Genomic DNA, 27,289 nt, shown 5'->3' with positions numbered 1-27,289 from the left:
CCCTGCTGAGTCTGGTCTGTAAGGCCATGAACCGTGATCAATGTATTTGATGTACTCGGTACAGATGTAGATGACAGTAGGGTTGATTCACACTGCATATCATGACCTTGCCAGGTTGTAGGACACCATCACCTATACTGTGTTCCAGCTACACTCAGTAAACTAGGTGTATATTCCTATGTCACAGGAGTGGTTGGCAACTGGACTGCTGGCAGAACCAACACTACAGAAGGTGTCTGACTAATACACGCACATCAAACCAGTGCCATCCACAGTAATACAGGGTTAATTCCTGGTACTACCCCCTTTGTTATCTATACCACACAGACTAACACAGAAGGCATCAGCCTATTGATGTTTGCAAATGACTATGAACTAGGAGCAATAGTCGACTCAATGTGTGCTGCGTTCAACATACAGAAGGAACTTAGTGTGTCAGATGTGTGGTGTGTGACGTATGGCCACAATCTGACAGCTAAATATTGCATTGTCATCCCCTATGTTATAAACCCTGTACACATGAACTACCATCTGGGCAGCAGTCAACATAATGTCAACTGTGTGTATGGGATGCAGCTGGACAGTACTCTTTCCTTTGATAGTTACTTCACCACACCAGACAGGTAGTCATATGTGGCAACCCTAATCATGACAGGGTGCCAACCAGGAATATAGAGATAATTGCTCAGCCATACTCAACGCCCATGTGACCCATAATAGATCACATATTTCCTTTAAGGGTTATTGCCCATGTGTAGATGGCCTACACTGCCCTTTCCAATCTCTAGCTGCACTATGTAGCATGCAGCCTACCCTGAATAAAGCCATGTCCAACCCAGGGGTGTTGGGCATGCTACACTTACATCCTGATCCCAAATAAACACATACTTCATGGGCATCTACGTTTCTAGTACAAGGATCACAACATGCCTGACAGATCTCTGTCCCATACACTTAACATACTCTTGCCATACTATGCATCCCTGTCCAGCAAAGCTGCTCATCACCCCTCTCTGTGACATGGTGTGATGACCACATGCCAAATATATTAGTAACCCTGTGGATCAGTTATGTGGCACTGCCTGAACTGGCCACTGAAACTTATCTGTCTGTTGCCTACAGCTAGGAAACCAGTCTGCCTAGGCTCATAAATGGCCCAGGGCATATAGTCTACTAGATCACTATGACCATACATGCTATAGTTGATATCCAGCCCTGGAAATACCATCAGGCTAGCTATTGTCCGATGTGTTACACATGTGCAACACTGGCAATACATGGCAGGATGCTACACAGCTGTACAGTGCCATGTAGATGTATATGGCAAAACACATATAAGCTTGCAAATCTGCAGGGTCACAGGTCATGTCCCTAATGGCTATGTATGACTATATATGTGACATATACACAGCATTAAGGTCGATTGCATTAATGTGAACACATTCAGACATGTGCTGATAGGTAAAGACACCAGTACAGGCAAACAGACATGCGCACATCAAGACAACATCCACATGGTGTATGAGCAATGTCATCACATGACACACACACATATATGGAGATAACATCACATCACAGTAAGTGTCAAATGTGTGTGACTTATACATGTCAGTAGTGTTAGTGTCATGTAGATTTGCAAAGACGTATTTGTAATGTTAACAAATGTGATACACATGTATGTTCAGCTGCACTGCTGTACTTCTCTGTGAGTTACTGTGACCTGTCTCGATCATTATGTCTTCCAGGTATGCCACGTAACAGACTGCCAGTGTACAGCCAATTGCAGGATGAGGTCCTCATCCCATGCCTCCTCGACAACCACACAACACTGTTCAGCCATGTGCCACAGGATGCACAGCAGCGGGATGCCCTGTTGGAGGAACTCTGCAGGAGGATAAATGATGTTGGCGGTCACAATCGCACCTATCAGCAGGTGCGCCAACACTGCACTGACCTCATAAGATGGGCGAAACAGCGTGTTCATATAATCGCCAGGGAACAAGGTGCAACGGGTGGGGGGAGCAACTCACCCAGCCTCCACTCACACTTACCAAGGAGCTACTGGCCAACCTGGGGACACCTGCAGACCTCCATCCACAAACATTCGATGGTATTGTGGAGGTGGGTGTCTCTCAACCACCGCGCCTGGAGTTGCCTGGTAAGTCACTACTGCACATATAACACAGCTATATTTCACATAGTTACATGTGTTACTGTACAATATGTAATGTAACATCATATGCAAGGCATGTATGCACACATGCCACATACTATAGTCTGCTATTCTATGTATGCACAGATGTGCATACTCCATAGTATAGTGTATTGTACTGGCTTATGTGCTAACATGGACATTGCACCCTGTAGCTATCACACAGGTGTGGATAATGATCTTACTGCTGTGACACTCCTGTTTAGGTACCTCTGGCATTTTGCAGCGACAGCAGCCTGTATCAGGTGAGATTGTTATTATTTACCAGGCTTGATAATGCATGGAACATATTAATTGCATGCTAGCTGCCATAACACACGTACACATAATGTATGGTGGTCCAGTTAATGGACACTGGTCAGACCTGCAATGCATCACAGTGTTTACCCATGTGAAACAATTGAAGACTATATGAAACACCTACACTAAACCTTCCAAACTGTCATTGCCAGATGTGTGGGCAACAGTGAATACAATGGTGGAGGTGTGTTCCACTGTAGGGACAGGTACTACATATCAGCATTACATATGTTTGGAATACGAACACTACTGTACAGAGAGCATATGTGCGCACACACTCTAAATGTGTTGGAGCTGAAGTATGACCGGCCCACAGGATACACCTTTGTGGATTATACCCTTGCTATGAATGTCACACAATGTCATGTGCTATCTGACATGTCCATGACATGCAGTGGGCTGACTGCAACACTGCTCAACTATCCTGCAAAACATGTCTCACATCCTATACATACCACCCTTTGTCTGCATAACCCTGTCCTCAGTGGAGCATATGCCATCTATAGGTGTATGCCATATGGGATAACACTGACTTATGAAATAAGATGGCCATCACAACCATTGGACAGAACATGTGTACACATGGCCATGGAGGATGGCCAGAGACATGAAGCAAAAAACACAGTAGAAGTGATGTACATGTATGTACACCCTGTTGTACACTGGATCGACACAATACAACTATGGCCTTTGTGTAATGGTGATATTGCAGATGTGAAACACTAAACATCATACAAGCCTATGCACAGCTTGTGTAGGCATAACATGAAACCACCACATAACATGTCTTGAACATCTTGAGTGTGTCATGACATGGAAGCATTCACCTATACAGTATCCAAATACATACATGTGTTGCACAGCATACACATACAACCACATAAGGCCACAGATACAGTACATTCACCTTGCTGGTGTCAGACATCACTGTCATGCCTGCTCCTCATTTGTGTGAGGTACACAGATGGCATGTGGGACATAGAGTACTGCTAAGTTAGCCATGTGTGGGCATAGTTGCCAGGCATCAGTAATATGGTTGCAGATGTGCAGGGGTGTCATCCGTATACTCCTCTGTGACCTGTGTAACACATTCCACATTAGGGTTTAGTGTGTATACACCTCAGTGATGTGAGTCACATTCCACATTAGATATGTATTGTATGTGAACATAATCATGGCTATAAACTGTGTCAGTAGCTCACATTGTATAGCAATTGTGAAGCCACATGATGCCCTGCAATGGCTATGCACATCAGCTCAATGTGCAGTATGTCCCTGCATATTTGTAGGGTGGACAGACAACATTGCATCAGCTGAAGGTCCATGTTAGTATAACACGTCCCTGCATTGGGACACAATTACCGTACTGTATATTGGAAAGGACACCATTGTATTGCACATGTATGCATGTCATTCAACACATCAGCAGAAGACGTCATACTACATGTGATTGGCAAGGTCATATGCCACACAGCAGGCCGGTGTACTGTAAACCTGTGCTGGTCTGAGGGACCATTGCAAAGTAGGGACAGCCATGTCAAACATGTGTGTACCACCAAATGCACAATGTCTAGACACAGCTCAGGGGTAGGCGGAATAATGTTGAACAGACATGCACTGCTTTGCGGGAGATATGCAAGCTAGGGCTCAGGCAAACATAGTATGCAGTTGACATACCCTACTGCTCATGCCCTCACACATGGGGGGGTGGCCAACACAAAGCATCAGTGGCAGATGTACAAAAGTCAGCGATGGTCTGTTAATATGTGGTATATGATGTACACACCATGGCAGTGTGGTGCAATGGTGTAAAGTGCATGCATTGTGTTGCAGGTATGAGGCATAGGTTACTAGCACAAATGGTGCAATACAGATATGTATGCTAACCACCATTATAATTGTGTAAGGTGCATGCCATCTGCTATAACACATGCATGCTGTTGTGTGCAGCTCAGGGATGTATGACAACTACCACTATAATTGTCTAAGCTGAAACTATAATTGTCTAAGCTAAATGCCATCTACCATATCACCTGCATGTATCATGTGTGTCTGTGTGTGTGTCTGTGTGTGTCTGCCTGTCTGTCTGTCTGGTATAACTTGTAATGTACAGTTCTTGTCTTCCCCTCACAGGTTTGTTGCCCTCCTGCAGTCCACCTGATGTTAGTGTCCCCACAGACTCTAGCAGTGATGATGATAGTATGCTTGAGGCATAGGCAGGGTTGTCAGGTGCTGAATCTGTGCCATTGGTTGCCATTCCACCAGTTTTCCGCTCATCCTCACACACGGTTCCCCTGCCTACACATACCCCATCACCACTGGCCATAGAGGAAGGTCAGTTGGTGGGTGGTAGCATGGAACAGGGAAGTGTGGAGACTATGAAAGGTGTGACTGCACACCATGATCCCAGTCAAATGACTGTTGATGTTTCACACAGTCATGTGCCCAGCGCTGCTCATAGGAGGACCACTGGCCAACATGCCCCTGCGAGACAAAGCACATCAGCTGGAGTCACCAGACACATGTTTCAGGCTGTAATGGAGGCACAGGCATGTGCTGAATGGCACAACAGAGAAGGTCTGAGGCTTCAGAGGGCTGCTGTCCATTCATTAACTGACAACATCCAGGCACTTGCAAATGCTCACCATCATCTTGCAGATGTTTTGGATAGATGATTGGGTGACATGGTGGGAGTCCTTGACCATAGCATGTCAATTCTCGAGCGTGGAATGTCTGTGCTGGAACATCTGGTGGGAGTGAGGCATCAGGCATGTGGACATAGGTCGGCTACATCACCTGTTGAAGGTCTATGTGAACATGCTACTGCACATGCCTGCTCCCATAGTGGAAGAAGCAGCAGCAGTGCAGCTGGTGCTGTGCAGTCCACACCAGGACACAGCAGGCCACATGCACATGGCCCTGGACGGTTGAAACAGGGACACGATTCCAGTGGACATGTGTCATCAGACAGTACCCAATCTGGACCTCTGCCTGGTAGTGCCCGTGCAACCCCTGGCAGGTGCAGGTCACATGGCCATGGTCGGATACCGTGAACCGTGAAACCTGCCTTGTACAGTCTGCAGCTGTTAATAATACCCCTGTGTAGGCCAGCCACATGCCAGACCTGTGTGCATGCATACACACACACCGGAAACAAATGTAGGCACCTCAACACACACACACACACACACACACACACACACACACGCATAACATTCACACACACCCAATGATATCACAGGCACTAACACACACACATGATGTCATCCAATGGTGCAGCCTAGGCCTCTGGCAAACATTATCACCCTGTGCATATGATGATGCCTGTGCCGCATCCCTGTCATCCATACCATCGGTGCAGGGACATGCTCATATGGTCTGATGCACAGGGTGAACATATTAGGTAGACAATTGTAGATTAATATTGTTGAGTAGTGTTGACAGGCAGCAGACATACCATGTATTACAGTTTTAGAATGCATTTTCTATGTTTGACAGTATGTATCATGTGTAACAACAATAACGGGCATGTTGATCTTGATGTTCTGCCTTCCTCTTTCAGGTGTAGTTGCATCTGCTGGGGATGTCGGTGTTTGTAGTTAGTTCCCCATATATACATGTTGACTCCCCACAGGTCAGTATGACAATACCTGCATGCACTTTGTAGCTTCCACATCACAGTTATATCCTCCCATGTTTCAATTATGTTTACTGTTCTAATGATCCAAGAGCATGATAGCTGTGTAGTAAGCTACTGTGTTCAGAGCCATCACATCCATAGTGGGTGACATCACAGGTATAGTTACCTGGAGCATGGAGGAGGTAAAAAAGTGGTATGCCGGATGACAAGGGTAAAGACCAGTGGAAATAGTGGCTTCTCATTGGGAAGCAGTAATACCCACTGCCATGACAGCATGCAAACAGACACACCCATACACTCAGGGATTCACAGACACAGTAACACACACTCTGACACACACACACAGTTGCCAATGTTCAGGTGAGAACCCCTGCCTATGTGCATATCATCATTATAGTACTACACAATTACAAGATGTGCCACAGAGATTACACATGTACAGGTAGTTGGAATGGCCTAATATCGAGGACATCGACAGGGATACTACAGTGCAGTGAGTGTATGTGGGGAGGGGGGTCCATCAGTAGGCTATGTAACAACAGGTCACACCCCATGGTGTACATGTTAACAGGCATTAGATTGCCCATCTACGATCGATGATATCAACAGGGATGCTAGATTGCATTGAGTGGATGGGGGGAGGGGGCATTAACATTTCTCTATGGCAAAATACATCCTCACTCCAGGGACCGGACAGCCATGCACACAGACAGCCACACACACACACACACACACACACACACACACACACACACACACACACACACACACACACACATTGTGGCATTCACAAAGATATACACCTATGTCACACACATGCAGACACTTTACATGTGTGATGTTCAACCACCTGCCTATGCCTTTCTTTCTACACTTACTCTGTACTGGTGTCAACAACAGTGTTCAGGAGAGTGATAACATGTGGGATGTATTCCCAACCATACATGACATATATGGACACACACACACACACACACACACACACACACACACACACACACACCCACATGTGCCAGTACTGTGAATCAAACACCTGCCTATCTCATTATAGGTATTACAGAAGTACAGCACTATCACATCCAGTACAAAGCTTACTGACTCTTTCCTTTGCCAACTGTGCTGATATATGCACAATATATGCACAGGGGAGGTATTACTGTTACAGGTGTCATGAGGTTTGCCTTCAGTGTCACCCTTACAGCATTCTACATTGTCTGTCTTCCACTTCAGTTAACAAAACCTGACCTTAACAGTTACACAGGTTATTGGAGGACTGGTTGTAACACACCAGTGAGCTGTCCTCAGTAATCATTCATCTGCAAAGAAGCCCCACCACTTAGTAGTCATGTCCAAACATCTGTCGATACCTCATGTATGGCTTACTGTACTTAGAGCATATCACCATATACAGTTGGCAATGTTGAGGCTGTATTGCAACAGCATGATGTACTAAGACAACAGTCACCTTCAGACATCAGACACTGCACACACACGGAATCTATACAAACATCAATACATGTACACATATGCGGTCTACATCAGTAAGTGCACTAGCAGGTCAAAAGGATACATTCCACACCTTCCCCACGCCATTTGTGAAACATAGCCGAGCATTACACCATAATGGATGTTGTATTCATGTACTGGTAGGACACCAGCACCTTCACCGAGTAGCCAAGTGTACATATTTGACAACAGCCCATATCAGCGAGACACACACAGCATTATTCCATGTCATGCTCCTACAAACTGTTACTTGACAGTGCTATGGTGAAGCCAGGGCACTGTAATGGTTAACAGTGAGCACATCATATTTACCACACACACCTTATGGTTACTGGAAGAGTGCCAGCAATGTGCTCTGTTAGAGTTAGGCAGCACACTCATTCAAGCATGTGCAAGGTCTGTGGCTTGTAAACATCTCACCCCAGCATGTACTGGCTATTGTGGTACTAAGGCTAATGTCCAGACAGCACGCAGCATGCATGGCTTGCAATTGTTGACATGGGGTATATGTAGGAGCTGTGGCCACACATGGCTGTACATGTCATGAACATATCACCTGTGACTACTCAGGAACATACAGAGCAGAGCTGGATTTCCCTTAGTCTGTCAAAACAGGCCTTGTGTAGGGCCTATGATCCTGTTGTATGGGTATGTTTGTAGGCATTGCATTAAGTGGCCATGTCTAAAGACATACATGACACATGGGGTATTGTATGATATGATAGGTGTCATGGATGACCAGTAAATAGGAAATATTACCTCTTGTTAACATAGATATCAAACCTTATGTAATGTTAGCATGCTATCTGCCATGTGCATGCATGTAATGACTGTAGCCACCTGTATGTAGAAAGGATAACGAAAGCTATGGTAATGTCATTTATGTTGTATGAGTGTGGGATGTACATATCCAGAGCAGGTACAGTTAGGTCATATCCAACCAAGAGGGTGTTGTTTACTGGTGTACAGCAACAGTCAACCATGTTAATGCTGACAACATCTGAGGGGACCCTTGTATGTGTACAACTAAGCTGGTTACAAACAGTGGTATTATTGCATTGCATAACACATTATGCAGCTGTGTCTATGCATGGGTACTTTGCACAGTTGATGTAGGCCTAGGTACAGTCCACCAATTGAGGGTTATCTGGTGGTCTACCATACTATGTCATACCACATATGGATGTGTGTTGGTAGTCTGGGGACAATCTAGAATGTAGCATATGCCACTGTCACCTGTACCTGACTCATCTGTGATGCGTTATGTCAGAGTGCTGGTCTTTACATGTGAGGAGCCTTTATGAATATGTGAGCACCACCACCTGGAATGGTCCATACCACTGTTATGGCCCACATGTCTGGATCTGAGTTATATGGTGGTAGTGCAAATGTGCACTACAAAGCCTTCAGCCAGGTGTTCCTCACTGCACAGATGTCAGTATTCCCCATTTTAGGTTCTACATTGAGCAAATTGATTACTAAAGCCACACATCTAGCACTGGTTAGCATAAGCATCCAATGCAATTGTCTTGTAGGTGTCAGGGTGTTACTTCTGGGTGTAGGACATTTGCCTTGGAATGCGTCTATATGGGTAAATGCGACCTAGGTTTTATCCACACACATGTGAAACATGGATGCATGTGCTCTGTGTTGAAGGCTTTTCGTTCAGTCATGACAGGCCAGAATGACAGACACCGGACAACCTCATAATAACAGCAAGACATTGGCTCATTGTTTTGGTATAGCAGTTGCCACTTGTACCATGACATCACTGCAAGTGGCAATAATGTGCTTGGTAGCAAATGCCTCATGTAAGGTGACGGACAGCAGCAGAAATTGTGTATATGACCAATGTGATATATACATAGGGTAGCAGTCCTGCTAATAATGACAACTACTAACACAGCCGGAAGAGGTTATCTTGACACCTGCACCTCAGTACCAATACACAATATGGGTCACACATTATGCTTGCACATGCCACTGTTCCACGTATAATGCCACTGTCCACAACCTGTTATCAATGTATTACACAGCACAGACACAGCTATATCAATTACGGGCCACATACAGGTATCAGGTAGTAAACCAGTATGATGTGCATATATACTGACAGGTAAGATGTACATAGCTGTAAACCTGTGTGTTTACAATAGGAGTCCATTACAACATGTTCTGTACATGAAAGTGTATGAGCATGCACACTGTGGCCTTCTGTGGTTAGAATCGGAGTGCATCCCAGACAGCCCTGTGCTACTAAGTGTATGAGCATACCCACTGCCACCTTGTGCAATTTGAGTCAGTGCATCCAATAAGCCCTTTGTTACTAAGTGTATGAGCATGCCCAGTATAACCTTGTGTAGTTGTAGTCATAGTGCATCCCAAACAGCCCTGTGCTACTAAGTGTATGAGCATGCCCACTGTAACCCTGTATAGTGACAGTAGTTGTCCATTCCACAGATGGACATAATCCAGTTCAGGTTCCTGTTGTGCTACAACTATACCTCTCAGGTCAACCTGCAGATGATGTGTCTTGTTTGTGCATACAGGTTGTAATGGATACCTACTTTAAACACACAGGTTTACAGCTATGTACTTCATGACTGTCAGTCTCCCTGTTGTTGTCCTCAATCTTAGAAGGGCAGTCTGACTGCCTTGGAATGTGTAATCTCTGTGGTGCATCTCGCAACTGCGTAGTACTGTAATAGTGATCTGTAGATAGGCAGGAGTTCTGATACCACCACTGGCACCTGTGTTTGTGTGTGTGTCAGCAAATGGCTGAGTGTGTTTGTGTGTGTGTCAAATGCCTGAGTTTGTGTGTCAACAAATGCCTGAGTGTGTGGTCAGCAAGTGGTTGTGTGTGTGTATTTGTGTCTGCATCCTGTAATGACAGTGGGTTTTGCTGCATTCCAAAGAGATACCATCTTTTGCATTGGCCTTTATCTTTGTCAACTGCTAAACCTCTCTCTTCCCCCCTCCCCACTGCACGTAATCGGTCCTGTGATGTCACCCAGCTCAGAAGTGGAATCAGAGTAAGTGTAATTGTATGTGTTTTGTGGCACATACCCCAACTGCATACCACTGTACTAGTCTCCTTTACATAGGCAAGACGTGTATGCAGAATACTGGCAAGTGTGTGTGTGTTTGTGTGTGTGACTACCCTGTAACCAGGCATACACATGTGTAATGTCTATTAGCACACCATGGTAGCCATCTGTAGTGACCGGTGTCTATAAAGTATTACATAGTTAAAAATGATAAAGAATACACATTCAAGCACGACTACAGTTGGGTATGTTATTTTCCTGTGCCACTGTCGAGCAGTGACACAGAAGTGGTCACTGGGATTTAAGACCATGCCCATCATTCCCCCACCCTAACTCCACAATCCCCAGGGTAGATTACATTAGCCATCATTCCCCACCCCAAACTCCACATACACAACAACCATCCCTTCTCTGGTTTACTGCTTAAGACTTAAATGTTATAACACAAGAGATGCCTCTGTTTTGTGTGCACTTCAATTCCTTTGGAACCCTTCTATGTCACAAAGGGTGTTCAGACATGTATATATATATATATATATATATATATATATATATATATATATATATATATATATAGATGTGTGTATGCATATATATATATATATATATATATATATATATATATATATATATATATATATATATATTGTTATGACAGTTGTACAGATGTCGATTTGTCTTTGTTGTTTCACAGAGTACAGTACATTCAAGGGTACTGTACATATGTACACAAAGTGACTGTCCCATTTGTTTTCAGTACTGTGGAATACCTGTAGTAAGATGCATATTATAGACTCCATGCAACATGTATATAACCCAGATGGCTTGGTCGTACGTCCAGTGACCTCAATGTGTATGGTCCAGGGTTCAAGACCTGCAAACCTTGTTGATACTGTCAATTAGGACTGCATAAGACAATTGTAAGCAGGTGTATATGTGTTTTTGTGGCAGTAAGCAGCGGGTACACGCAGGTAATAGACATGTACAAATTGCAGTACACTTGAAATGCCCTTCTTTGGCAATCCCGCTTGTCACCCACCTATGAATACACCTCTGGGAGTGCTGTAACCAAGTAATCTCCATGGCACGTGCTGTAATTGCGTAATGCTGTATTGTGCTAAACTAGTTTGGTAGGTGTTCTAATCCCAGACAGGTCAACTCTGTGTGTGTGTGTCTCTGTCTGCTTGAGAAAGGAACAATGCTTTTTAGAGTCTGAACACTCTTTACAATTCACATAACCATCTTTGGCAATCCTGCTGTTGTCACCCACCTAGTAATACACCTCTGGGACTGCTGTAACCCAGTAATCTCTGTAGCGAGTGCTGTAACTGGTTAATGCTGTAGTGTGATACACTAGTTAGGGAGGGGTTCTATTCCAAGACATGGCAGGTGTGTGTGTGTGTGTGTGTGTGTGTGTGTGTGTGTGTGTGTGTGTGTGTGTGTGTGTGTGTGTGTGTGTGTGTTTGACAGTCAGAGCCTGTGTGGAGGTGGTTGTGAGTGTCTAACCACTGGACATGTTGGGGAGTGGATTTTCTAGTTTTCCTATATGGTGTCCGTATTATATGTTACAATGTCCACCTCACGAGGAGTACAGATGTCAGTCAGCCAAGGGACTGTGCTGGCAAGCCATACCCCTACATCTGGCAAAAGGCCTGGTGAACAAAGTATGCAACCCTACTATTACCCGGAATACATTTTGAATCCATGTGTCATACACAAACACACTTGCCTAGAATATCCCGCTATGTTGCTAGTACCTTGCACACTGATGACAGATAGTAGGCATGGTGTGATTGCAGTGGGCTGCAGAGGGCATGGCACCCTGTACAGCAGTACAATAGGCACATAATTGTGGACAGTGTGCCTTCATTATGTTCCCCACTGGATGTCTGCAACATATGTGGTGCCATCAAATGTGATCCACAGAGCGGACAGTTGATCTGCTGTGGCGACCCCTAACCGGGAAAAGTTGAAAGAAGAAGAAGAGTCTTTATACTTCATTACATCCTTACTCCCGTTAACATAACACTACAATAAATTAATAAGTATGACTATGTGGTAATGCACACGTTACACATGAGAGCCTAATTATGTACGTGTTCGGTGTATTTCTTTTACAAACAGACATTTTTAGTAATTGGCGTTGCCATAGCACGCAGATCACAGGAATGATTTTATGTGTGGAAAAGTCCTCACATTTGATTTTTTTCAGCACAGCACTGACTTTGGACATTGTACACACTTTTGCATTTTAGCAGTTTTGTCCCTTCCCTCTTATGCACAACCTATTATTTTATCTACTGTTGAGGTTTGTAAGGGCACATTCATGTTATTTATGTCTGCAAATGGAATGAATGTGTTACAGAGAATGTACTTTTACATATTGATGTCTGCATGTGTGTATAAATATATACTTATAACAAACTCACTGACCTCCTTGGGGCAGTCCAATTAGAACCAGCCCATCCAACCCTGGCATGCCTGGCTCCATAATTTCATACCCATAGTTCCTCCACCCCACCCGAGTTCAATATACACGCATACCATCCATTGTCCAGTTGTTATCGCAGCCATGACACACCTCCACACATTGCCCTCTCCCGAGCGTTAGCGGCCCTACATGTATGTTGTCCCAACCCATGTATTCTCAGGCTCTCCCACCATTTAGTCCTAGAACTTACCTGCCCTTGCTTGTGTAATGGTCGGATGGTCAAATAGCCTATCAATTTTTGGGTAGTCCCACCAGGGACTATCCTCTGTGTGTAAAGTAGACTTAGCAGATCAGCAATGTTACTCCCACTGGTAATATCTTGCCTGTGGTGTGAGTAGCAGTGCTTTGCCCAGCTTAATATGACATACGCTGACAGCACTATATAATACTGGGGTTGCTGTTGATTCCCTTCTCATTCCTTTTGTATGCTTTATTGTTACGTCGTTCATTCTTCATAGATAGATATATTTATATATATATATATATATATATATATATATATATATATATATATATATATGTGTGTGTGTGTGTATATGTGTATATATATATATATATATATATATATATATATATGTATATATATTATATATCTGTACATACTTATATACATTTCCTATGCTGGGCACTGCTTAGACACGCACAAGCACACTCAGACTTGCTTACTGGCACTTATATGTGTTTACTGCTGCTTATTTGTGCTTACACCTGCTTACTGGTGTCTTATTCATTATAACAGTGCCACTTTGCTTGAATATTTAAATACAAAATGAAAGATGTGTGCGAATTGAAACCAAACCAAAAGCAATAAATCCTCACCCAAGAGAAGTAGCCAAATAAGGGCACGAGATTCTGTTGTAGTCCACCTGATACACAGGGGCATGTCTGACAAAACATCTGTCGGTTTTACAGCAAAACAACATTCATTCCACATGGAAAATGATATGTGCTATTGTTGGGTTCGAACCGTGAATGCTTTTTCATTAGACGGATGCTCTAAACACTACACTATTGACATTTACATTGATTCCGCATGTTTTTCTCTATTTGACTGAATTTGATGTGTAAGCTATGCTTGGCGGAGGGCAGCGACATGCAAACACTCTGCACTTTGCTTACATCTTCGATATTGCAGCAATTCAAATGTATATAGGGACACGGGGAATCTAATTGTGAAAGTTCTAGGGACAGGGCTCAACATTCCACTCCGTGTTTGTGTGTTTACTACTTTGATTTTATTTCACTGTTTGTGGATACTCTTGTAAGCTTAGCATACGTTTCAGTATCCACAGACACTGAATTACTGACTTACTATTAGAGGCGGGCTCTACTAGTAGGCTTAGTTGGTCTTGCAACTGTCGGGGCATGTTTACGCCTCCGTAGAGCACTTGTACATGCTCCCTGCACTCGCACATGTTTCCTGTGCATGTCAAGGGTGCGGCGGCATGCCCTCATACATATTCATATGGTGCTGCTGCACCATCTGTAGTGAGGACGCTCAGCGCAAGGCTAAAACCGTCCTTGTGCCGAGCTTCTTGAATCCCAGGGAAAATGTTTGTTTGCCTTGAAATAAATGTCTCTCCATAAGGGGTAGTGTAAAATGTTAACATCTAATCAGCACTTTATGTGTTTTGTATTTTTTAGTGTTCTGCACCACTTTGTTAGCTATGTTAGTGTCATGTCCTTTTGCAGCATACTGCCTGCACAGCTTACAAGCATTTAATGTGAGAAGAGTCTCTTCCAGCATTAGTGAGAAAAGTACACATGGCAGCAAGAGAAAATTTATTTTCTTTGTTTGTTTTGAATTTACAGCATTTTCTTCCACACATATAATTGTAAAATGTTACATTCCTGACTTGTCTGCTAGTATGGTGTCTGTTTGAATCACAGAAATGTCATTTTCTTCATTGTGCCATCCTTGGAATCTCCATTTCTGTTTCATGTTGTTCGGTTCCCAGTGAATGCCAGTTACTTGTCTTCAACCATATCCAAGAGGCAGTTATACACTTCTTCGGTATGAGTAACAGTAACTCGAATGATAATACCTGGTAGAAGGGGAGTACAGCTGGTACAAGTTCTCTCAAAAGTCTTCAGCCCCCCAAAATCTCAGATATTTTCTCAAGATACACGAAGCATACTGTTTTGAACAACCACATTAAGAGACTTTGTTTTATATAATTATGCAAATATTTTTACCATTAATCTGCTATGTATCTTGATAATTTGTCATTTTATGTCAAGAGCTACATCTAACTATGACTTTTTTATATCTGTCAGTTTATGTTGAAACCTAGATACTATCTGAAGGTTCTTTTTCCCCTCTGTTTCCTCCAGTCACCTATTAGGAGATCATATCTGCATGTATTGTAAAACATCCCACCAGATACAACAGACTGTCTATTCCACATCAGACAAGTAAATACTAAAAAGGCATGTAAATACATTTAGATTATAACCACTGTTCACACTAAAAGGCTAATAGCAAAATAATAATAATAATAATAAAGGGAAAATGTTTTACTTATACTGAATTTAAAATGAGCAAATAACAAGCATTTTCCTCACCTCCCCCAAAACGCAAATTGGTGACTAAATACAGTAACTCCTTGGCCATTCAGCGTTGGGGAGCAAGAGACTCCTCTTTTACCCCTTAAGTTCAGCAAACTCAAATGTACTATTCTAGAAAGCCTCAGACAGGGGTCCAGGAAAGTAAATAATGTGGGAAGAAATAGCCAGGGAATTGTTATGGCTAGGCTTGTATAGGCCCTAGGGTTGATAGCCTAGTACCAACCTATGAACCTATGAACCTATGAACTGCTATTTTGCAATGATTATACAAACATAACCACACATAAATTCTGTAAATTCAAGTTTTAATGAAACATTGTCAATAGATTCTAAATCTTCTTAGAATAAGAAAGGTCATGTCATACTTGACCCAGATTTAACAGATAAATTGCATATTTTAATGAGTGCAATAAATACACAAGTGGCCATCTTTCCTTATTCAAACTCTTTATTAATATTTATCTAGTATTCTCTTTTACTGTGATAGTTGCAAGTAACATTCAGAGGAATGTTATTTTCTACAGAATATAATTTAATTTATCACTTTTCCTAGAATTCAGTGAATTCTGTCCACACTAATTACCTGATGCAAGCTGGTCAATTAGCACGATGGAGAAAGATTTTGATTGACAGAGAAAGCAAGGTTGCACTTAGAAACATATCATCTGCAGATCTTTTCCTTGTCACTGAAATGAGCAATACTCTGTCAAAGTGGACAGAGCCAGTGTTCCTCTTAGCAGCACATGCATCATCTTAGTAAAGGCATCTCCAACATATGAACACACACACACACACACACACACACACACACACACACACACACACACACACACACACACACACATGTGCATGCACACACTTTCTCACATGTTTAGTCATCCATGGACCTACCCAGACACACACTCATACTTGCACAGACAGATTCAGTCACCCATCCACACACACACACACACACACACACACACACACACACACACACACACACACACACACACACACACACACACACACACACACACACACACACACACACACACACACACACACACACACACACACACACACAAAATCACATACACACAAGCACATACATATACGCACACATACACAACCCTACCACCATGGCTTTGCTAGACTTGTATCATGAGTACTGTTATAGGAGTAAAGTGAGAGATCACATTCAAAAGATAGAGTTTACTTTTCACTGAGCAAAATTCTATTCAGACAAAGAAATTCTCTTTCTCCTCGGAGAAGTAAAACAGGTGCCCCAAGCATTTGTGGGCAGACCATATAGCTAAGTAGCATGTGTCTTTGCCCTTGGATTCAGCTTTGCCCTTGGATTCATCTTTCTGCAGGGATATGTACCATGTCTTGCATGGAGCTACCAGCACAACTCAATGCAACACATTACTGCATTTTTTTAAATGTAGGAGCTTTTAAAAATTACTGGGGTAATGATATTTTGGTGTCAGAGAAATTACATAGATTCATGCATAATTTCAGAAGCTTTGCTAAAGGCTTCACCCGTAAACAAGCCAGCCTTAGCAATGGTGGGGGTCCCAATTTGGGACATGTTTTGGGGCCCCAAACCAAAATCCTCTCATCACCTTGCCCCATCCTTCCAGCCTTAATGATTTGCTAGAAAACTACAAATTGTATGAGGAACAGACCAAAAATATGAGGCAAAAATCTGGACATTCTGGGAAATTCTGGACAGCTGAGAGGTATTTAAGCATTTGTTTATGAATGTTGATATTGCATTAGAGGTATAGCTTTTAACTTATTTGTTCAAAAATTCTGGCCAAAGCAAAAATAAATGAGGGACAAATGTCCAAAATCAGGGCAATTTTTTAAATATCACTATAATTCATTTAAAAATCGTAGAATAACAAGTTTTGCCTTTAATGCAGCTCTTCACCCATGACCTCTGTCCTAGCTCCACAGCAGTCTACCTTCTCTGTCTAATAGTCATAACCATGCTTTTCATACATAACCTTAATAGAATAATTGGCTTCACTGACAAAAATCATGTGGTATACCTCTTGACTACCACAACATGTATATGTCTCTCTCTTAAAGGAACAATATCTTGCACATCATGATTTTAAATCAATAACTGTAATGACAATACTTACAGGAAGGCTTCTATTTAGAGCAACAGCATTAACGTTTTATCCAGTCAGCTATACATCGGTTTAGCACACCATTCCTAAAGAACCACTAAGTGTTGTTTCTGACCCTTTAGAATGGCTGTTAGGCCAAGACGAGCCATCTGCATTGTGCTTAGTCAGTGTCTAGGTGTGAATTTAAATAGCTGTGATAAGAGTACCAGCATACATCAGTTTTTGTGCACATCTTGCTGTCATTTCAACCATACGAATGGGTCATGGTCTGTCAATGCTATAAATTTTCAGTTAAGGAGGTAATATATTGGTGAAGAAAGCTCCCATTTCATTGCCAAGCATTTTCTGTGAACAGCAGAATACTTGATTACTGCCCTACTTAATTTAGAATTCAGATAACAGATCAGATGCTCTTTCCCATTGAATGGTTGTGACACCACTGCTCCTAGATCTAACTCTGATGCATCAGCACAGACTATCAAAGATCTGCTCAGATCTGGAAGTAATAAGACAGACTGAACACATTCATTTATTTAACTGCACAAAAACATTATCTGCTTCTATCATGCACATTAAGAGCATCATCTCTTTAGTCATATGTGTAAAAGACATTGTTATTGATGTACTATGGGGTAGAAGCATTTAAGAGTGCCCAAATAAGCCCAGTGATGTCTCAGCTTGCTTCTTAATGCCTGGAATAGGCCAGTTTCTCTACTATTTCTTTTCTTTCTGAGACCTTACAATAACCCTACAAGTTACATAGCTTAAATGGTATAACTCTATCATGCCCATCTCTCTCTTCTTCAATTATTTTTCTCAGCATGGATTTTGATGTTTGGGTAAACACTCTATGAATCAGTCAGCCTGGGAAGATACAGTGAGTTTGTTTTATGTCCTTGAAGTATTGGCACAGCTACTGTAAGATATTTGGACATGAATGAAGTCCCTGGGTGAGAGAGTGCTTCCTTGGGTATTTCTAAGCAGGAAAATAATATGAATAAGTTACCTAGATAGAGATTTAGCATTAGCCTTACATAGGAGAATAGCAGTAAGGTACTTAATTACACAGACAAAAAAATGAAATTTTGTTGCTGGATTTTGTCAAACAGCAATGTCCATAACAATGTACTCAAACTGCACCTCTGACTGGCACTGGAATCTCAAGATGTTTGGAACATGAAAAGGATTGGGATTCTGGCATTTAGGGCATCCACCTGAGAAGTTCTAAACTTCCTTTATTAATCCTGGTCAATAAAACCTTGTTAGGATCTGTGCTTCTGCAGTGTCTATTCATAGGTGTCTTCCTAGTACATTGCAATGTGCCACCTTCATCATTATGTTTCTCATAGGTGTGAGCACTCATAGCTGAAACTATTTCTTCTCAGGCCCTACCGTGTAGAATAAGTCACTGTATAACTAACTGTATGCATAGAAGAGGTGAGCTACTCTGGAATTTCCTCAGGGCCAGTCTGTCATATAGTAGAAAGTACTGCCTCTTCCCCATTAATAGAAGCACAGAGGTCTCAGTGCCTTACCCTTCTACTTAGAAGGGTATGTCATACTTGCACTCTTTAGTTCACTTGCTATATTTGTCTTACTTATTTTTTTCTTAGTTTTTTCTCTTATAACTCAGATGCATAAAACTGTGTTTTTGGTGTTTTAGATTTCCACCATTTTGACCTCAGAGAAATTTCACTAGAATTCTATTCAAGGTCATCTTGTCTCTAAGTATACAGTACCCCCTTCTTCATCTTTTCTTCTTTGTGATACTTTTCTTCTATCTTAGCAGAAGAGAGTACTGCTATCTCACTTTCTTTTATCTCTTTACATTAATTCACTGTCATTGTATGACTGAACACCGCCAACCCGTTTGTAGAGAGAAAGCAAATTCAAGAAGAAATGACAAAGTATATCAAAGAACATTTATTTTGGTCTTCATCTTCCATTACTTTACTGACACATGTTGCTTAAACTCGTCCCTTATTTGAGTATTCATAGGATCATAGGCTCATAGGAGATTTCTAGGCTATTAACCCGGAGGTCATTATAAGCCTAGCAGTTTCATCACAATATAGTACCATAGAAATGCTTGTCAATATCCAAGATTGCATTTAATAATGACTGCCCATGTCCAGGAGGGTTGTGGGCTCTATCCCTGGTAAGAGTTTATGGTGCCCCACCCACTCGTCCAGGTTCCTTTTGAACAGTGTCATAGAGGTGCTCTGTTTCACATCAATTGTTAGCCTGCTCCAAAGATATGGCAGTTGCTGGGAGATAAATCTGTCCCTCAAGCAAGTCCCATTTAAGTTGCAGGCCATATTTAGGTCCCTGAAACTGGTAGCCCTAGTCCCATTTGATTTACGAATAAGCAGCAATTTCATTAGGTTTAGGTCTTGGATTGCTCTGTAGTCCAGGCATAAGTCTCCCATAAGAAGTCTATATGATACAGAGTATAGTGACAGGGACTTTAGTCAGTCAGTGTAAAGCACATGTTGGAGCCCATTGATCTTATTTGTTTGAAACATCTGAGGTCTCTAGTTGCCATAGGTGCTTAATACATTGCATGCGAAATTGAGCATTATACTCAATTATGGGCCGGATAAGTGCTGAGTATCGGGTGGTTATAACTTCTGTTGTTCTCAAGGTGATGCCTTTACTAAACAAGTCTGCCACATAGAAAGCTTGCCTTACTACAGTAGACACACGGTGGACAAAGTTAAGGTCGCAGTCAACATGTGACCCAAGGTCCCTTACCACTTCATGGGTACTTAGGGTATTTTTTTTTATTTGATAGTGTGAGGGAACATTGTTTGTGCCAAAGGGAATTATGATGCATTTCTTTGCATTCAGTTTGAGACTGTGAATAATACACCAGTTGTTGGTCTGCGTGAGACCCTCCAGGAGTATACTGACATCATTTGGGGATTCAATGATTGCACGTAGTTTGCAGTCGTTTGCAAACTTGGTCAACCACAACCCCTTAGTTTTGATCTGAACTTCTGAGAAGTATATACTAAACAGTAGGGAGCCCAGCACTGACCCTTGTGACAACTCACTGGTAGCAGGTCTGCTGACTGATGTGGAGTCATCCACTTTGATAGTGTGTTTCTGGTTTGTGAGCCAGTTGGCAACCCATCTTACAAAGAATGGGTTTACATTCAGTTTGCTAAGTTTATTGGTAATGCCTGAATGTGGGATTATGTCAAATGTCTTTGCCTGGTCGAGGTATGCTGTGTGCACAGATTTGCCCTCGTCTATGGCCTTGATCACATTTTCAAAAAAATCCAGGTGGATCTGCCCTTCACGAAGCCGAATTGGGTAGGATCCAGGTTGGAGGTCACCTATGTCTTTATTTATGTTGTCCATAATGATACATTCCATGGCCTTACTGATGAGACTGGTCAGGCTTATAGGTCTGTAATTCCCTGGTTCTGTTGCAGGGCCATCTTTGTGCAGGGGAATAACTGTTACTGTTTTCCATTCCATAGGAGCAAAGCCTGTAGTTAGGCTATGAATAAAAAAGGTACTTAGTGGTGATGCTAGTTCATGTTTTAGCCTGTTTAGAAGACAGCCTGGGACGTCATCTGGTCCCTTAGAGGCTGTGCTTTTTATCTTGGACAAGGCTTTGTGGACCTGTTATTCAGATATGTAGGGTGGGAAGGGGGATTGGGGGAACGTTTGTTGTAAGTTAGGAGGGCATAAGGGAGTGAAAATTTCACCAAACCTATCCACTAGCAGGTTTGCTATCTCTGTGGGTTCACTGCGTGTGATATCATTGGCCACTAGCTCTGCACATGCTTGGGTCCTACCTTTTAGGTTACATACTTAGCTGTAAAAGGCCTTATGGTTATCCTTTGCTGTACTTACTAAGTTTCTCTCAAAGGAGCCCTTGGAGGATTTGATAACTTCTCTTATTTGTCTGTTGAGGCTGAGGAAGGTTGTTTTCCATTGTTGGGGCCTCGCCTTTGTATTCTTGGACAGAACCTTTTGCATTTATTGTAAAGTTTTTGATGCTGAATGTCCACCATGGCAGCTTGTTTTTACTTGGGGCTTTGGCTTTGATGCTTTCTGGTACGACCAAATTTATATACTTATGCAAATGATTGTACAGGGCTTTAGTGTAAGCTTTGGCATAGTTGCCACTTCCAGCTTGGGGTGGGGCTGGAATGCATTTATACCTTCAACTAGGAGGGTATCATTTGCCTTGGTAAAGTTTTTCAGTCTGATTTCACCTTTTGTGAGTTCTGAAGTTAGTGCCAGCTTGAAGGCAACTGATTTGTGCTCAGTTTTAACTAATGAGGGTCCAACACTTGTGGCAGTGCATCTGTTTGATGTGTTGGTGAGGACCAGATCCAGAATGTTATTTGCCTTTGTCAAGGTATGGACAATTTTTCCAGAGCATTTGAATTAACAAAGTCAAGGAACTTTTGTGCTAGAGAGTTAGATCTAGTGTAGGTTTCCCAGTTGATAGTGGGATAATTGAAATTCCCCATAACCAGTGAGTTCGGTAAAATTTGGAATGTCTCCAGATTTGTCAAGTAGGCTTCATGGGCATCGTGAGCCATGGAGGGAGATCTATAAGTGGCTATGACTTGAATGGGAATCTTACCCACTGTAACCTGAATCTGGAGTAACTCCATGGAGTTATCCAGTCTAACAAGATTGGAGGTGATCATATTTGTACTTTAATATTCATGAGATGGGATACTTATTGCATTGTATTGGTTAACTTTTAACCAATGAATTCAAACTGGTTGTTATTTAAGTTTTAATATTTTCACAGTTACTTGTTCTGAGGAAGTCATACTATTTGATGAAAGTGCTTAACCTGTGGTTTTTGTGTCAATAAACCTTTTCTGTGGACCCGCAACGTTGTGCTCTTTTTGGTTATCTGGTTTAATTTGAGCACTTTGGGCACCATTTGTTTAGTTAAGATTGGAGGTGAATTTATATAGATTGAAACACTGATTCCTTTGGCTTTCACACAATCATTTTGCAATCGAAAGGTGTGGAATGCATTGTAGGCTTGCAAGGCTGGGGTACTCCTTTAAGCCTTGAATCAGGTTTCTGTAACTGCACAAACATCTACATCTTTTAGTGTCAGAAGTGATTTCAGGAAGTGCAGTTTTTGGTTTAAGCTTCTAGCATTTAGCAACATGACCCTTATTTTGTTCTGATTGGTTGATTTCATGTTGCTAATGTTGTTTCAAGACTTACCTGAAAAAGTCACTATGGTGGAGGCAAGAGTCTTTGCCAGTAGCCAAAAACCTAGAGCTGCCAGGTGTAAACTGTCTCTGGCAAAGCAACGAAGTTTGTTGAACATGGCTTCCCAGGCTGAAAGGAGCTGGATTCCGTTTGAATTATACCAAAAACTGGACTGTTTCAACTACTTTTTAGTAAGGATCTTTTTTTTAAACACATAGTGTATTTTTATAAGCATGACCATAACATGCTAAATGTAGTAGTCCCTGTATGTCCTTACCACCACTTAAGACATTACAATTAATTAACTTGAACTAGTGCAATAGCAAAAAGGCTTACTCTGCTTTTTTGAAGCAAGAAATAATGCCTGATGGAGGGGTGTTATTGGTGAAATAATACCCACCCAGAAATGTTGTGATTCCCACTGTCTAAGGCAGAGGGCCACTGCACCCCTGGAAGGGCACCCATCCCAGGGGGGGGGGGGCATTATTGTTTATTAAATTGTTTGATATTTGTTTTTTTTCTTTATTACATACAATTTTTCTATTTCTGATGTAAAATGGTTCCTCTGTTTAATGTTTCAAATTTGCTGTAGTATGTGTAATTGCTGTTACAGGAAGTATTGTACATCCAAAATATAAGATATAAGTATTTAGTGCCAACACACACTCTCTTTGATGTCCCACCAAAAGTCACACAGATGCACATGCATGGGCTGAGACAGCCACATACATATACAAAGAAACACACACACACACACACAAACACACACACACACACACACACACACACACACACACACACACACACACACACACACACACACACACACACACAAACATACACACACACACACACACACACACACACAACATACACACACACACACGCATAGACACATACATGCTCAATAATGTGATGAGGAATTACAGCTACTTTTTGAATTAACACACCTTACCTGTCATTTTGGTGAAAAAAGGCAGTGCAAAGTATTGTACACTCCACCAACAAACACACACACACACACACACACACACACACACACACACACACACACACACACACACACACACACACACACACACACATACACAAACACAGTCCCTGATTTTGCAGAACATCCTTAGTTTGCCTCCTTTATTTTCTGATAAATTATAAAGCATTACATTTAATCAATAAAAACGTTACAGCTTCATTTTTTGTTGTTGTTATTAATTCATGTTGAAGTAAACACTCTTTGGGTCTAAATTCTGGATGAAAACAGTCACAGGGTATACACTCTAAGACTCTCTACCGTCTCTCACTCTCTGTCTCTGTCTCTCTCTCTTTTTCTCCATGTCTGTCTTTCTCTTTCTCAAACTCCCTGTCTTTTATACACACACACACACACACACACACACACACACACACACACACACACACACACACACACACACACACACACAAGCTTGTTTTTTTTTTTATTTTTTTCACCTTGCTAAATGAGACATTTTGAACCTCACTTTGAACAGTATGTTAAGCCCATGAACTACTATTGCAGATACTTTTGGTAGCGGAGTTCTTTTTTTAATTAACCTTTTTTATATTATTTTGCTCACACTAAAAGCAAAGCCATGTTTAGTGACTGTTTTTTTTTTCAGTCTCTGCTTCACTGCAGCTTAATATGCTGCCATGAAGTGTCAGACTTCTTTTTTACTGTGCTTTATCTGTACATTATGACCCTGTTGGAGAACATTCATTCTCCAGTCAGTGTGGAAATATTCAGTGCACCTATTGTTTAAAGCAATTTATCACATGCCTTAAACTTTATATTATTATTATTATTATTATTATTATTATTATTATTTACAGTATGCTTTTCACTGCTTACAATTTTCATAGGTATGACAGTGTTAAATTTTTTTGTACAAAATCCAGTTTTATGACCCATTACCCTCATTTAAAACAAGACATGCCTGCAAATAATACTTAATTTACCAGAATTTGATGCATTCTTTCCACCCCTGTAGACTTTCCTCTATATCTACCAATCCTGACCACCTCCACATGTGTACCTCCCATACTTCCCCATATTCCCATTGCATGCTTTACAGATGGGGCAATGTGGTGCCAAAAAGGGACTAACATGTGACATATCTGTCCATGGTGCACACACTGCCAGCTGTAGATATCTGTGTGTATTGCTATGTGTGCTGCTGCCTTGCACATAGAACACATCACTGTGGTAGTGATATAGGGGACATGTCTTTACATACATATATGTTTGTGTGTGTGTTTGTACATATGTAGACATGTGTATATAGGTATATATCTATATATGTGTAGATAAATGTGATGTCATATATATGTGCACATATATATGTCTACACATGGGAATATGTATATTTCTGGACATACATGCTAATATACGTATATATCCTTATATATTTTATATGTAACATATGTACACATATGCATACCTATATGTGGGGTACATTCAGACATCAGGTCCACAATCTCACAACACCTTCCTGCACAGATGCACTGTTCTGCCTTGTTACAACACAGACACGTGCTACATATGGACATGGCCTGACATTAGTGGGGTATATGTGGGACCTGATTGCAGGTAACTCTATTACACACCTATGGCACTCCGGCATGCTACATTACAGATTCACCTGAGTATTCTGCCAGTGGTGGGCTGTGGCTCCCACATGTCCATCATAATGGCATTACTTCCAACACCAGCTATTGGCCACGTAATATACATACTTCCCATTATACAACACACATTATGATGGCTTACATCTTGTCTGTCAGTGCTGACCTGCACAGTTAACAGCTATGGCCCACTACCGACAGGGACAGACACTATTGTCCATAGCAGTTGTTCAGTTGAACATCATCACAACAACACCTGATGGCACATATAATTCATTCCACATCATCTATCCCATTATGATGGACAAGGTACTACATTCTTATACATGTACATATACTTCACATACCTGTTGTGGGAATGATGTCCACAGCTGGCTACATGCCTGCATCTTCCGCTGTTAGTTTCATGAGCTTTGGAGTTTCAGTTCTCTCTCTGTCTCTCTCTGTCTCTCTCTCTCTCTCATGGATTGGGCTGCTTTGAGTAGATTGCAGCCAGGCTTTAGTATGTGATGCACTTGATCAGGTGATGGCCTCTGAACCAATCAGTGTCTTACACTCCTGCACTTGCTAACTGTATGCAGCTTGCTGTGTAGAACTTCCAATTACCACTGTAATGGCAACCACCTACTATAAATCCCTATATCATGTGGGCATGGTCCCTTTACCTTTCCTGTATGATGGACATCCTTCCTGTGTGTGGGCATCAGTTTTACAGACAGCAGGTAGCAATACCTCTTATAGGAGAACAGGCAAACTCAGGCCAGCTACATATTTGTAGGAGGTTCCAGAACTACAGACAGAGTATGAGTAGAGTTCTGTTATGCTTTGTATAGTACTGGTGTTACAGGGTGTGTGTGTGTGTGTGTGTGTGTGTGTGTGTGTGTGTGTGTGTGTGTGTGTGTGTGTGTGTGTGTACATACTAGTTTACCTTGGAATGCAGTCTGTCTACATAGCTCACAAATGTGGACCTATCCTCTTGGTGGCCATAGGTGTGCCTATCATGTTTTGTCTGTCCACCACACAAGTCCTGTGTCAGATATTTCACTGGCAGTGTGTGTGTTGAGTAATATCAGTACTTGGCTACATCCATTTATGTTTCTAACCTCAATTCCCTGACTAAGGGTATGTTTCAGACTGTCCTGTAACACCAGCGACTTGCTTAGTGTATGGCAACAGTTTTCAACATATGGGTCTGTGTTCCAGCCTCTGTCCTCCACCTACATACCAAGCTTTGCACATATGACATGATGTCAGGGGTTGTTCTGTAGTGGGCTGTGAGTATATCACACTGCCATTGCTACCATCAGTTCACTGCTGTTGTATCCCCCACACATACGGTGGGGCTGAGGCCATATATGTGTGGGCATCACCTACACAATACATGTGTGCCCTTATGCACTCCAGATACCAGTGTATGTAACAGTAGTATATGGCCCTGTATTTTTGACTCGGGGGTGGGGTGGGGGGATCACCTACTACTAAAAGACTAGTTTATTTTGTCTCTACATATAGTGTTTTCAGTGATGTTTTAATAGATATTGTTAAACACTACTGGAA

The sequence above is a fragment of the Protopterus annectens genome, chromosome 6.part0 (assembly GCF_019279795.1).
Source record: "Protopterus annectens isolate FY-2018-M chromosome 6.part0, PAN1.0, whole genome shotgun sequence".
Taxonomy (NCBI): Eukaryota; Metazoa; Chordata; order Ceratodontiformes; family Protopteridae; genus Protopterus; species Protopterus annectens.
The sequence above is the reverse complement of the archived record's forward strand: the minus strand, read 5'-3'. Positions refer to the sequence as shown.